Below are 13759 nucleotides of genomic sequence, written 5' to 3'. Positions count from 1 at the left end.
CATAAAAAATGTGAGACTCAGAATTAATTAATTCAATCAACAAATTTAGCTAGAACTCATCTTGTCAATGTTTCGAACCATTAAAATAATGCTTAATTGTTGCATTTTGCACAAAGCACTTTTATTGCTGGATCTAATTCCCTTATTGAATTATATTACACTGGATGTTGTCTGCAGATACTAATCATATAAATGGAGCTGTGTCACCATTAAATTACCATGTGAAATGTTTCAACATTGCCAAAGGCTGACTAGATAGAGTTTCCCATGGTTCCATAGCAAGACAATAACATACTGTTAATCTTTTTGAAATATGTCAGAACCATCAAAGAAAACCATTTCAAGTTAGTTCCTCATGAAATTGATAAGACAAAAGATAGTGACATCATTCCATAATACAGCCTCACACAATGGATAACTGCTATCAGTACATTCAGTACTGGTATCAATTAATGCTGATGTGCTACAATAATAAAAATTAACAAAATCTACCAGGAAAGTTTTGGATTTCATACCTGCTAAATTATTTGACTTGGAAGTTTGATACTAATGAGCAAATTCTTGTGAATCATCCTTCCTTCTTAAAAATATATTTTACTGATTGATAAAACAAAGCACCACCTGAGAGATGCAATTTTCTCCATGTGCTGTTAAATAAATTATGAAAACTTAAGAATATTTATTAAGGAAAATATATCTACACTTGGCATACAAATGTATATGGATAGTTGGCATATGCCTCTGTGAGTTCATGCTCCAAGACAGAAAAAAAAAAAGGGGTTCCTAAAGAAAATTCTTTTTTCAGTCCTCTGAAGTTTTTCCACCATTTCACTGCTTTGAGCCTCCATTTCCAACCTGTAAAATGAAAGTTTACTGTGTTATGGTCCTAAATTTAATCAAGTAATATATGTAAAGCATCTAGCATCTTGTCTGGCACATACTATAGTGTTTGATTGTTGGTTTCATTCTTATTCCCTCCTTTATCTCTGGGTTCCCCAGAAGAAGTCAATTAGCAGTGTAAAGTCTTTTAAAATTCCAAAAACATTTGTTCATTCCTCCAGAAATGTTCATTAGTTCTCCAAGGATGATATCACTATACTAATACTTGCCTAGATTCAACAGTAAGTGAAACATTATAATTCTTAGAAGAACTTAGAAAAAAAGAGGACATAGAAATTGTTATAAAATATCTTTAGCTACCACTTGAGATAGGGTATAAACTATGCACACAGATTGGTCATGATTTATAAGCATTCTGTGTTTCATAAATTCCGTGGCAATATCAATGATTTATATTTGAGAATAAATTTTCTAAAAGATATATTATATATGGAGGTTAAGGCCACACACCAATTTGCATGGGCCTAATTATTTCTTTCATTTTTTCCAATAGACATTTAATAAGTATCTACCATATATAAGGCAACAGGTAGCCTCTGCAATACAAATGTGAAAAAAATGAAATATGAAAAAGTGAGCCATTATGTAAATTAACCTATAGAGCCACTAATTCATATATAAGTACATATTGTAATAAATCCAATAGAGAAAATACAACAGTGTGCTAAGAGTGAAGACAGTTGAGGCTTTTTATAATTTTGTATTTAGACCTTTAGGAAAACTTCTTTGGGGAAATAACATTGTGAGTCATGAAACAAAAGCTGAGTTAACCAATTGAAGAGTTAAGAGGTATGAGATATTTTTGCTGGCCCCATCTACCCTTTTCCTCTCCATTCTGGGCAGAAGGCTGAGCCATTGGACTGCATTAGTGGGCTCCCTTACCCGCTGGCTTCTGGTTTGGTTTGGGCAATGGGAGAAAGGATATTATAAAATGGGAGAGAATGAGTTTAGATATTTATTTTCCTAGTTTTTTCCTCTGTTGTATTACAGTGGATGACTGTGTCCCTCTGCTAAAGACTATAGCTCTTGCCCGTTACCCTTCTCTATACAATCCTTTCTAGTTCTAGTAACCATTCCCTCCCATTGCCTTTTCAAGCTTAGGAGTAGTAATAGCCTTCCACTTTTAGTAGCCTCCAGGTACTTACTTAATATGGTGGCATGGGAGGAAGTACAACAGGAGAACAGACATTGGGAGAACAAATAGCTGTGTTGGTTGATTACTGTGACATCAATAATGATTATAATGATTATGAGATCAGCTGGATGCTTCAGATGACCCCACAGAGATTATCCAGGAAAAAAAAAGTTGACAGTCATGAATTTCTAATTCAGAATCAGGGCTGAAAATCATAAAGCCCTAATGATAGCTCTGAAGGGTCTTTCATCTTCCATAGTCTCAGGGGAGAATGGATGTAAACTAAACCCAAAGCCTGGTAATAAGGGTTGTAGAATGGTGGTACAGATTGAGTGCTTAAATGTTCTGTGCTAAAATCAGGGTACTAGTGGGAAGGAGTAGAAACTCTGAGTGAATCTATTATGGTAGGAAATGACAAATGAAAACCCATGGAACTCCCCGCCTTCCTCCACATCTGTCAAGAAAAGTAAACCAAAAGCAATTCTGCATTCTCAGAGTCATTATAGAGGTTAGTAAAATCATCAAAGACTTTAAATATTCCTATAATATCCCAATTTCTTACAGCTGTATGTGTAATTCACAAACGAAATGGGTCATGGAAAATGAAAGTAGATTATCACAGACTTAATCAGGTGGAGATACCAATCACAGGTGCATTTCTAGATGTGATATCTTTAATGGAGCAAATCAACCCAGCCTCTGGCAGCTAGCATGCAGCAATTGACCTGATTGACCTGGCTTTTTTTTTTCTTATACCCTTCAGCAAAGATAATCAGAAGCAGTCTGCCTTCACAGGTACAATACTTTTATGGTCTTGCCTCAGGGTTATGTCAACTCCTGTGCTGTCATAATATAGTCTTGAGGCCCCCTGATCTGATATCCCATAGAACATGACACTGGTTCATTACATTTGTGACATTATGCTAACTGGATCTAATGAACAGGAAGCCGCAAGCACTTCAGATGCCTTAGTAAGACATATGTATGCCAGAGAGTAGGAAATAAGGCCTACAACAATTCAGGAATATACCATGTTCTAGGGGTCCAATCATCTAGGGACTGTCAGGATATCCTCACCATAGTGAAAAACAAGTTGTAAATTGTATTGACCACCATGAAGAAGTATAACTTGCTGATGTTCTTTGTGTTTGGAAAGAACATAAACCATATCTGGTAACCTATTAGGCTTCCCAGTTTTTTCTGTGCAAAGTTGCCCTTTTCATTGGCATTGTAATTTTCTGGGCCCAATGGCTTTGTAAGTGTCTGAGGCAGAGATATCATATGAAGCTTTGACCAATCCCAATAGATGAATTGCTGCTAAGACCACTAAGAGTTGGGAAGGAGGCAATGCCCTTAGCTAACCATAGTTCTTTTGAAAAAGAGTTCTTGACTAGCTTGTGGGCCCTGATGTTGCCTGAACTTTTATCTATGAAACCCAAGTGATTTGTAACCTATAAATTAGAAGTATCTGATTCGCTAAACCATCAATTTAGATGTGCACTATAGCATTATATTGTAAAAAGAAATTATATACTCAGCTTGGGTGCCCAAACAGATTTGTAAGGCACGAGTTAACTTCATTGGCTGGTGGTTCAGATTTCCAAGATACTTGCTGATACAGTTTCACTGACTATGCTACAACCCACGCACATAATCACATAGGACTTTCTTATGATCAATCAATGGAGGGGAAAAAAGGCAAGACTACAGTTTATACATAGAATTGCTTAGTATGGGGCGCCTGGGTGGCTCAGTTGGTTAAGCGACTGCCTTCGGCTCAGGTCATGATCCTGGAGTCCCGGGATCGAGTCCCGCATCGGGCTCCCTGCTCAGCAGGGAGTCTGCTTCTCCCTCTGACCCTCTTCCCTCTTGTGCTCTCTATCTCTCATTCTCTCTCTCAAATAAATAAATAAAATCTTAAAAAAAAAAAGAATTGCTTAGTATGGTCATTCAAGCTAGAGCTGACAGTCACTTCAGTATAGTCCAACTCAGGGGTACCCTTGAAAGACAGTAAGTAGTGAGGGTAAATATCTCCTGTGGGCAGAAATCGAGGTAGTACATCTAGTTGTCCATTTTGCATGGAAGGAAAGCTAGCCTTAAGTGCAGGTCTATACTGATTCGTGAGCAGTGGCCAACAGATTGTCCAAATGGTCAGGGACATGGAAAGAATAAAGCTATATGAGTGTTTATGAGGGAGGTTTATACAGAATTTCTTAGAAAGAGAACGAAGTGTGAACTTTTTTTTCCCCACCATTTCTCCTCTGTGGAGAATGCTTTTAATAATCAGGTGTGCTTTCAATAAGCTGTCCTTTCCAGTGGCTATCAGTCAGCCTCTTTATCCAGCCATGCCAGTGCTTGCTCAAATGAGCCATGTCTAGAGTATTTGTGGCGGGCAGGAGTGAGAGCTATTCATGTGTTCAATAACATGAATTTCCCCTCATAAAGGCTGGTCTTGCTACCACTACACTAAGTGGCCAACAAGCAGGCTGATATAACACCATTCCCTAGAAAACTGGTCTACTTCTTGGTGGCAGTTGATTGCAATAAACATTTCTATCATAGAAGAGACAGTGATTTGTCCTCACAGACATAAACATATATTTCAGATACAGAAATTCCTTTACTGTCCACAGCACTTTTTCTAATACCATCCTTCCAAATACCTTATCTACAGCCATGGCATTCAACACAGTATAACTTTACAGTGGGTGACACATATTACAGCAAAAGATTACAGCAATGGACTTAGGCCCACATAATTCACTGACCTTACCCATGTCCCCCCATCACCCAGAGAGCAGGTTGCTAAATAGAATAGTGTGATGGCCTTTTAGCATGGTTATGGAGTTAACTAGTAAACACCATGAGGGGGTAGGGTTCTAGCATAGAAGATGAAGTATATTCTTAAACCAGGAGCCAATACTTAGCACTTCTCTCCTACAGCCAGAATTAACAGATCCAGGGATCAAATTATACAGGCGAGGATGGTCCTTCTCAGTATTATACCAATAAATTACCAGAAGAAGTTTTTCTTCCCTTCAAATTTGCTTTTGGGAATGTTAGTGTCCAACAGAGGAAAGCTGGTATCCAATAATGGAACTGTGTATCCACTAAGATACAAAGTCATAGTCTTATTAAGTTAAAAGCTAAGATTGCCTTCTGAAATTTTTGGATCCTTGTGCCATGTAACAGACAAAAAGTGTATCACTGCATAGTCTGATGATAGATCATGATTACAAGTGGAAATTGGGTTGCTGCTACCCAGTAGGTACAAACTATTACTGGAGGCAGAAAATTCACTAAGGCATCTTAGTATTCCCTGAGCTCAATAATTCTGAACTAGAAAACCATGACAATCCAATAAAAATGGGATCATTAAGGATTCAAATCCTATAGGAATAAAGGTTTGGGTCACCCCACCAGATAAAGAACACTATCCAGCCAACATGGATAATAATGGGAACATAAAATGCATTGTGGAAGGCAGCAACCCAACTTAAGCTCCATGATTAGCTACAGAAGTAGAATCTATACCAGCTATATTTTATGTTAGTTAATTGTTTCTCGTACACTGTTTCCACCTCCTCCTCCCATTACCTTATATGAAGAACACTGGTGGTAGCTAAATTTTTCAGGTAAGATTTTGACCAAGTTAACATACTCCATGAGCAGATATTATATTAGTTCAGGGAACTTTGGGTATCCTCTGCAATGAGAAAACAAATATTTCACCTGCACAAATGATAAGAGGATGCCAAGAGGCAAATGTGTGTGGCTGTTCTGGGTATCTTCCATATAACCCTCATACCCTTGCTTCACCTTTCTCCCTGGGCTATGTCCCAGGTATGAATTGCATCAACAAGCTGCTTTCTGTTTCCATTTGAATTTCAACTGGACAGGAATTTAAGGGGAAAGAAGAAGCAAAATTTGGGACTTTTCTGTTCTCTGTTTATTCCTTATTATACCACAGCTTGTCAGGGGCTGTTTCTCTAAGATCCTAGTTTTTGTCCTGTGGTCTTTCCTATAGCTACAGGTCTCTCTCTCCAACTCCAGATTCTGTTAATCTTCCACTCCCTTGTTCCTTCACATCTATGGCTCACATTAAATCTTATGCATATGTGGACAATTGATTCAAGACATGTGAAGTATTGCTAAATAGTGGGAGTAAGATGCTTTCTCAATTATGCTTCATTAAGTATCTATATGGAGAAAACATCTTCAAAACATATAACCAATGAAGGACTTTTATCTGAATATATTAAAACTCCTACAAATCTAAGCAAAAAATAGATAACCCAATGGAAAAATAGGCAGGGGGCCCAATAGGCACTTTTCAAAAGAGGCGATCTAAATGACAAATAATATAAAAAGGAGCTCAACTTTGCTGTGGTAAATGCAAATTAAAACCATAATGTGATACCACTGTACCCAAACTAGTATGACTAAAGATTTTTTTTTTTTAAATGACAATACTAAGTTTTGGCAAGGAGACAGGACAATGGAAAATACTGCTAATGGGAGTCTCAGCTGACTTAACCACACTGAAAATTCTTTGGCTTTACCAACGGACACTGAGCAGACACAAATCATATATCTTGGCAGGTCATTCCTACGTATAAATCAATACAACTCCATGCTTGTGTGCAACAACAAATGTTCAAGAACATTAAAAGCCGTGATTTTTATAATATTCCAAAAAAATAAAAAATAACCAAATGTCCCTAAATAAACGGTGGTATAGTCTTTCAATGGAATAGTATACATCAATGAAATGAACAAACTACAGGTACAGGGATGAATTTTACAAACATAAAAATGAGCAAAAGAAGCCAGACAAGAATATATTCTGTATAATTCCATTTGAAATGCAGAGAACATTTAACATTAAACTACAGTGTTTAAAAACACAACTTTAAGGACCTGTTTACCCTATGAGGTATGATAATGATTACCTTTAAAGGATAATGATTACCTTTAAAAAGTGGTACCAAACTTACAGAAATAAAAAGTACCATGAAAAAACAATATAATCAATTGTATGCAAACAAATTAGATAATTTACAGGAAATGGACAAATTCCTAGAAACAAATTATTGAACTGACTCAAAAGGAAACAGAAAATTTGAGATCTATAACAAAGATTGAATTGTAATTTTAAAACTTCCCACAAAGCCAAGCCCAGAACCAGACAACTTCACTGATGAATTCTGACATTTAAATATGAATTAATACCAACCCTTCACAGACTTTTCAAAAAAAGAGGAAAAGGCAATATTTTCCAATTCATTCTATAATCCCAGTTACCCTGATAACAAAACCAAAGATATCACAAGAAAACAAAACTAGCACACATACTTTTATCTGCCGGAGACCGACCAGCGGCGTCTGCTTGCTCCATCGACGTCCTGAGCGGGAGCTCCTGCTTACATCAGTGCGTCAGTGCGTGCTGCCAGTTGCAAGGACTCCACGGCTTTTCGCCCCGCCCCGCCTTCTCGCCCCGCCCCGCCTTCTCACCCCGCCCCGTTCCCCGTCAGCCTCCTCACCTTCTCGCCTCCGCCTCTGGTGTTTCTTAAGAACACCAGCACCGGTGCATTCTCTGTGGCATGTAGGTCCCAGGAGCCTGTATGAGAAAGTCAAACTGAGCAGTTACGGAGCTGCGAAAAGCAACTAATGCCGATCAAGCTCACCATGTCCGCAGGAACGAGAGAGGTCAGGTAGTAGGATCCAGAGGGGGCTTTTGTGGTTGTATAGTTTGACAGGCTTATGGGAAGCAGGAAAGACCACGATGAATATGGCTTTGGAGGAGTATTTGGTTTGCCATAGTATTCCATGCTATACTTTGGATGGTGACGCAGTCACCGAGGTCTTAATAAAAATCTTGGCTTTAGTCCTGAAGACAGAGAAGAGAACATTCCATGCATTCCAGAAGTTGGTAAACTGGTTGCAGATGCTGACTTAGTGTGAGTCACAAGTTTTCTATAGCTTTATACTCAGGAGAGCAACAATGCAAGGCAAATTCATAAGGGTTTACCTTTTTTTTCAACTTTTTATTTAAATTCTAGGTGGTTAACGTGTAATATTAGGTTCGGGAGTAGAATTTTGTGGATTACCTCTGTGTGTGTGTGTGTGTGTGTGTGTGTGTGTGTGTGTGTGTGTGTGTGTGTGAAGTCTTCGTTCATGCTCCTCTGCATGTTTGTTGTGCAGAGATGTCAAAGGACCCAGCAAAAAAATCACAGGACTGGGAAAATTAAAGGTTTCAATGGAATTGATTCTGTATATTAAAAAAAGTCCCCTTGGGCGCCTGGGTGGCTCAGTCGGTTAAGTGTCTGCCTTCGGCTCGGGTCATGATCCTGGGGTCCTGGGATCGAGTCCAGCGTCGGGCTCCCTGCTCTGTGGGGAGCCTGCTTCTTCCTCTCCTCCCCACTTGTGCTCTCTCACTATCTCTGTCTCTCTCTCTCAAATAAATAAAATCGAAAAAAAAAAATTAAAAAAAAAAAGTCCCCTTAATTGGTGCTGAAAACAGACTCCTGTGATGTAAATGACTGTGTCCAACAAGGTATGGAACTTCTACAGAAATGCAATATTGTACTTGTGGATGCCACTTACTAAGTAAAAGAACTGTACATACCGGAAAATAAACTTAATTTGGCAAAAACAGATGCAGAAATATTACCAGCATTGAAAATTAATAAAATGGAAATGCAGTGGGTGCAAGTTTTAGCAGAAGGCTGGGCAACCCCACTAAATGGTTTTATGAGAGAGAGGGGATCCTTGCGGTGCCTTCATTTTCATTGTCTTATGGATGGAGGTATCATTAAGTTGGCATTGCCTGTAGTTCTGACAACTATTCACGAAGGTAAAGAGAGGCTGGATGACTGGTCTGCATTTGTTCTGATGTAAGAGAGCTGCTGTGTGGTTATTGTTCACAATCCAAAGTTTGTTGAGCACAGAAAGGAGGGTTGTGGTGCCAGACAGTGGGGAACAACATGCGAGAAGCACCCTTACATTAAGATGGTTATGGAACGAGGAAATTGGCTGATTGGAGATCTTCAGGCCTTGAACTGAATTTTTTGGAATGATGGTCTTGATGAGCATTGTTTGACTCCTATTGAGCTATAGCAGATGTTTAAAAATATGAACGCTGATGCTGTCATTGCGTTTCAATTATGCAATCCAGTGCATCCTAGGTTGGGTCTAACCTCGTGCTCTAGACATGCTCTATTAATGCAGGATGCCTATAAGCAACTTCTGGAGGGTGGCTACGGGCACTCTGTCCTTCTTCACCCTCTTGGTGCCTAGACAAAGGACAATGATGTTCCTTTGATGTGGTGTATGAGCAGCATCCTTCAGTGCCAGAGGAAGGATTTCCATATCCTAAAACAATAGTAGTGGCCATCTTCCCATCTCCTACTATGTATGCAGGACCAACTGGAGTCCAGTAGCATTAGAGAAAAATGGATGGTTGCAGGAGACAATGTTAACATTGTTGGACAAGAGCCTGCTGGCATACCTCATTCAGAAACAGGGAAGGATCTTTATGAGCCAACTTAGGGCGCCAAAGTGCTGACAATGGCCTCTGGCCTGATCACCTTGAAAATAGTTCCCTTCTGAATTGCAGCTTACAAGAAAAAGAAGAGTATGGACTACTCTGACCCTGAACACCAAGAAGACTTTGAATTTATTTCAGGAACTTGAATGTGCAAACTTGCCGAAGAAGGCCAGAAATAACCTGAAGGTTTCATGGCTCCCAAGACCTCGACTGTGATGACGCAATACTACAAATCCTTAGAGAAAGCTTAAGCTGTTAACCCAGTCACTCCACCTTTGACACTTCACTGAATAACAAGAGGGGACCACATAGTTACTGTTGGCATTTCTTTGAGGTAATGTCTGTCTGGACATGCTTCCTAAAAAGAGACCATTTTCCTTAACTAATATTAGCTTTTGTCTGCCTTATGAGTTTTTTTTGAACCAGTGTAACACACGGCTGGTTTTAATGTATATTTTCCACTGCTTCTAGGTAATATTCCTATAATAAAATTTTAAAATCTTGTCTTTTTATATTATGCTTCTACCTCATGATTTTTTTTTCAAACTGTTATATTAGTTGTAACCAGTAATATATACATTGAATCTCACTTTTCATCCCTTGAAAACAGAAAAAAAAAAGTCCACTAAACGGTAAATTTGGCTAGAACTTGTTTGTTGAATTTTATAAGACATCTCTAACAATTAGGTTATTTTTCTACATTAAAAATATGAACTGCTTTCTTTCTTCCTTCTTTCTGATCAACTATTGATCTTCAGCTGTTATAATCTAAAGTAATCTTATGATCTGAGGTAAGCCCCGAATGAAATTTTTTATTCAATAAAATTAAACTTTTTGGCTTCTTAAAAAAGAAAAGAAGGAAGGGAGGGAGGGAAGAAGGAAGAAAACAAAGATCAATATCCCCTATGAATATAGATGCAAAATCCTCAACAAAATACTAGCAAACTAAATACAGCAATAAATGAAAAGAATTATATACCATAACCAAGTAGGATGTATCCTAAGAATGAAAGGTTGTTTTAACATCAAAATCAATTAATGTAATGCATCATATTAATATCATAAAGAGTGAGACTTGAGGTCCCATTAAGTAGGGTGAAAAGGTTTTCCTTTTCCTAGCTATTTTGTTCCATCTCCACAAATCTTTCCAATAATTCCTATTCTCTAATTTATATCTTTCTGTTCCTTGAAACCAAAGAATCTTTGAATAAGAATTAAGATATTTGTCTCTCTTTAGTCTCTCAAACTCAAAATATCCCTGTAGGACTTGTGATAGAAATGTTTCAGTAACAAGTGACAAAAAAATGAAATAAAATACAAAGTGCTAAACACAAAATGACTTAAACAATAAAGGAGATATTGACTTATGTAACAGAAAAATCTAAATGAGGCTTGATCTTGCACCTCAGATGAGATCTCCAAGGACCTTCTTTCTCATATTCTCTCTATTCTGCTTCTCTGTTTGTTATTTCCCCCATGCTGCCCTGCTAGCCCTCTGGGAGTTCCAGGTTCTGGTAATTTCAGCAAAATGTTTGCAGCAATTCCAGATGTCATATCCTCATAGGAAAACACTCAGGAAAGTTAGTCTCTTACAGACTGCTGTACATGTCCTGGGAATCAGTTCCTTTCACTGAAAATTGGAACTCATGTCTTTTCCTGATCCAATCACTGTGACAAGGTTACTATACTCTCTCTGATTGGCTTTTAGACAGGAAAGATCCACCCCAAAGCAGGGCATGCATTCAGTCGCACCCAAACTGCAAGGCTGAGAAAATGGAGGAAGCAAATTTCCTCCCCAAATATAAAAATATTCTTGGTCACAGCAAACAAACAAACAAAAAACGCAAGTGGAAGAGAGGTAAAATAGATGCCAGGAAGACAATAAAAAATAATCTTCAAAATGGTTTCCAGGAAATATTCTATAACATGGTATCAAAATCATTCTATGTAGACCAGAAATTTCAAAAATTATTTCCGATAACTTTTCACCTTTGAATCAACAAAAAAGTTAACATCAGAATAAAGCCTTCCAGGCTAAAACGAAAAAGAAAGAAAGAAAAGTAGTATTTTGTATTATCCTATATTGAATGATAGAGCAAAGGCTTGAAATTGTGATGATAAATGTTACCATGCAAAGTCAGTGCACTGAATATATCGTCTATTCCCATCTTTCATTCAAATTCCTTGCATATATCAGTAAGGGTCACTCAGAAACACCTACGTTAATCAAAAAAGAAAAACTGGTGTTGCGTGCTGCAAACAGCCTCTATTCCTGGATGAATAAATAACACTTAAAGTTGCTTGCCTTCCTTTATGTAGCCAATATCCTGCAGGTATTTTAAGGGAATAGTGTTCCTAAGACAGCCACAGAAAAATATTAATGAAAATATGGTGATGCATCTTATTAGTCTATGAAAAGATAGATAGTTTTTGCATTTTCAAATTAGTAGAATATTTAAAGCTACCTCCAAATAAATACATTAATGAAATTGTTTTGTTACTTAAAAGGGAAAAGGAATACAATTATGAATTACACCGTTATCTTCATTTTCTCTCTTCAAATACACAAAGTGTTTTTTTTAAAGATTTTATTTATTTATTCATATGAGAGAGAGAGAGAAGCAGAGGGAGAAGCAGGCTCCCAAGGAGCAGGGAGCCTGATGCGGGACTCAATCCCAGGACTCTGGGATCATGACCTGAGCCGAAGGCAGACGCTTAACCATCTGAGCCACCCAGGCGCCCTACACAAAGTATTTATACCTGCCTCCTGTATGCAATCAAATGAACAGAAAATCCCATGTTTGTAAAACCACAGACTATATAAAAATAGGTTTGATTTTTCAATCCTATTATGGTCAAGTTTGTCATTAACGATTACATTAAAATATGCAATCACCACGTTTTTGTTGGCAAAAGTATGATATAAAAAACATTATATGCCAGTCTTCAATTTTGTATTGATAAATGAGGCCCTAAATCAAGAGGATTAAGAGTAATGTACATTGCTATAAATATTCTGTAATATTTTCTTCCAAATCTAGAATTTGATGTAAGTATATTTTAATTCATTTATGTGAGTTTTTCAATGAGTTTTATTTTAAAAAATAGGCTCATTTAAAACACAAATTTTATTATTCTTTTGAAAAGGTAAAGCTAAACGCTACAACCCTTTTCCCCCTATTAGTTGAATGCACATTTTAAACTCATTTTCCCCATGCTTTAGAGGATAAAAATACAATACCTGAGGTTTGAAGAATTCCACCTATTTAAATTCGGTTTTAAAATTACTTGGCTTGAGCTATGAAATGTTATTGATTCTTTGAACAATAGTATTTTACTCAAGGGAAGAATAAATGTGATCCGCCAAGGCTCTGTATACAGAGCATAGTAAAACCAGTTCAGGAAAAAACTAATAACAAAATTATTACATTAGTAAAAATTATTAGGCATCCTAATATTTGAGTTCATATTACCAAGTAAACAAATGATTGACTAAAATTTACACCTTTCCTTATTCTGAAGTTGTAAATATAGTCTAATTTCCTCCAAACATTTTAAACTATTAAACTATTGGTATCACAATTAGATCTTTAATCCACACAGAATTACTTATGGTGTTTGGTTAGAGACAGAGCTTCTCAATTTTGTTTCTCCATATTGATAACCAAAGGTCTGAACACTAATCAATAGCCCATCCTTCACTGGTAGGCAGTGCCGCTTCTGCCATATATCAGGTTTCCATCTGTGCATTGATCTATTTCAATTCTCTGTTCACAGTTCCATTGGTCTATTTATCTTTCCTAGAACAATGCACAGTGCTTTTGTCGTTCATAGCTTATTTTATTTATAGTTTGTAGTAAGTATTTGTATATGATAAGGAGGTCTCCTTATATTGTATTTGTTCAAAATTATCTTGGCTATTTAAGCCCTTTACACTTCCATACATTATATAATCGTCTTGTCAAGTTCTGTAGAGGTAAAACGAAAAAAGAAAGAAAAACCTTTTGAGATTTTGATTGGAATTTTGTCTTATTTCAATGGCTCACATAGCCAGGTTTGATGGGGCTGGGGAGGGTGAGGCTTAGATGTTAACCATAAATTCATTTTCTTTAATAATTAAGGATTACTGAGGTTTTTACTTTCTTCTTGAATTCCTATTGGCTAATTAATTTCTC

The 13759-nt window shown here is 37.2% G+C and overlaps 1 long non-coding RNA gene and 1 pseudogene across 1 annotated transcript; one reads left to right on the top strand and one right to left on the bottom strand.

Annotated features, from left to right (window-relative positions):
• Nucleotides 1-544: 544 nt before the first annotated feature.
• On the bottom strand, nucleotides 545-7438 carry LOC141373349 (uncharacterized). Its single transcript, XR_012379240.1, has 3 exons — nucleotides 7391-7438; nucleotides 2046-2166; nucleotides 545-855 (listed from the first exon to the last, which is right to left on the bottom strand). It is a non-coding gene; the product is annotated as an uncharacterized lncRNA (long non-coding RNA).
• A 239-nt stretch (nucleotides 7439-7677) lies between these two features.
• On the top strand, nucleotides 7678-9963 carry LOC112824295 (bifunctional 3'-phosphoadenosine 5'-phosphosulfate synthase 1 pseudogene; annotated as a pseudogene).
• The last annotated feature ends 3796 nt before the right edge of the window (nucleotides 9964-13759 follow it).

The sequence above is a fragment of the Callorhinus ursinus genome, unplaced genomic scaffold (assembly GCF_003265705.2).
Source record: "Callorhinus ursinus isolate GAN/ISIS: 27379988/994484 unplaced genomic scaffold, GSC_fseal_2.0 scaffold9, whole genome shotgun sequence".
Lineage (NCBI taxonomy): Eukaryota > Metazoa > Chordata > Mammalia > Carnivora > Otariidae > Callorhinus > Callorhinus ursinus.
Note: the sequence above shows the minus strand (reverse complement) of the source record. Positions and strands in the feature narration are given on the sequence as shown.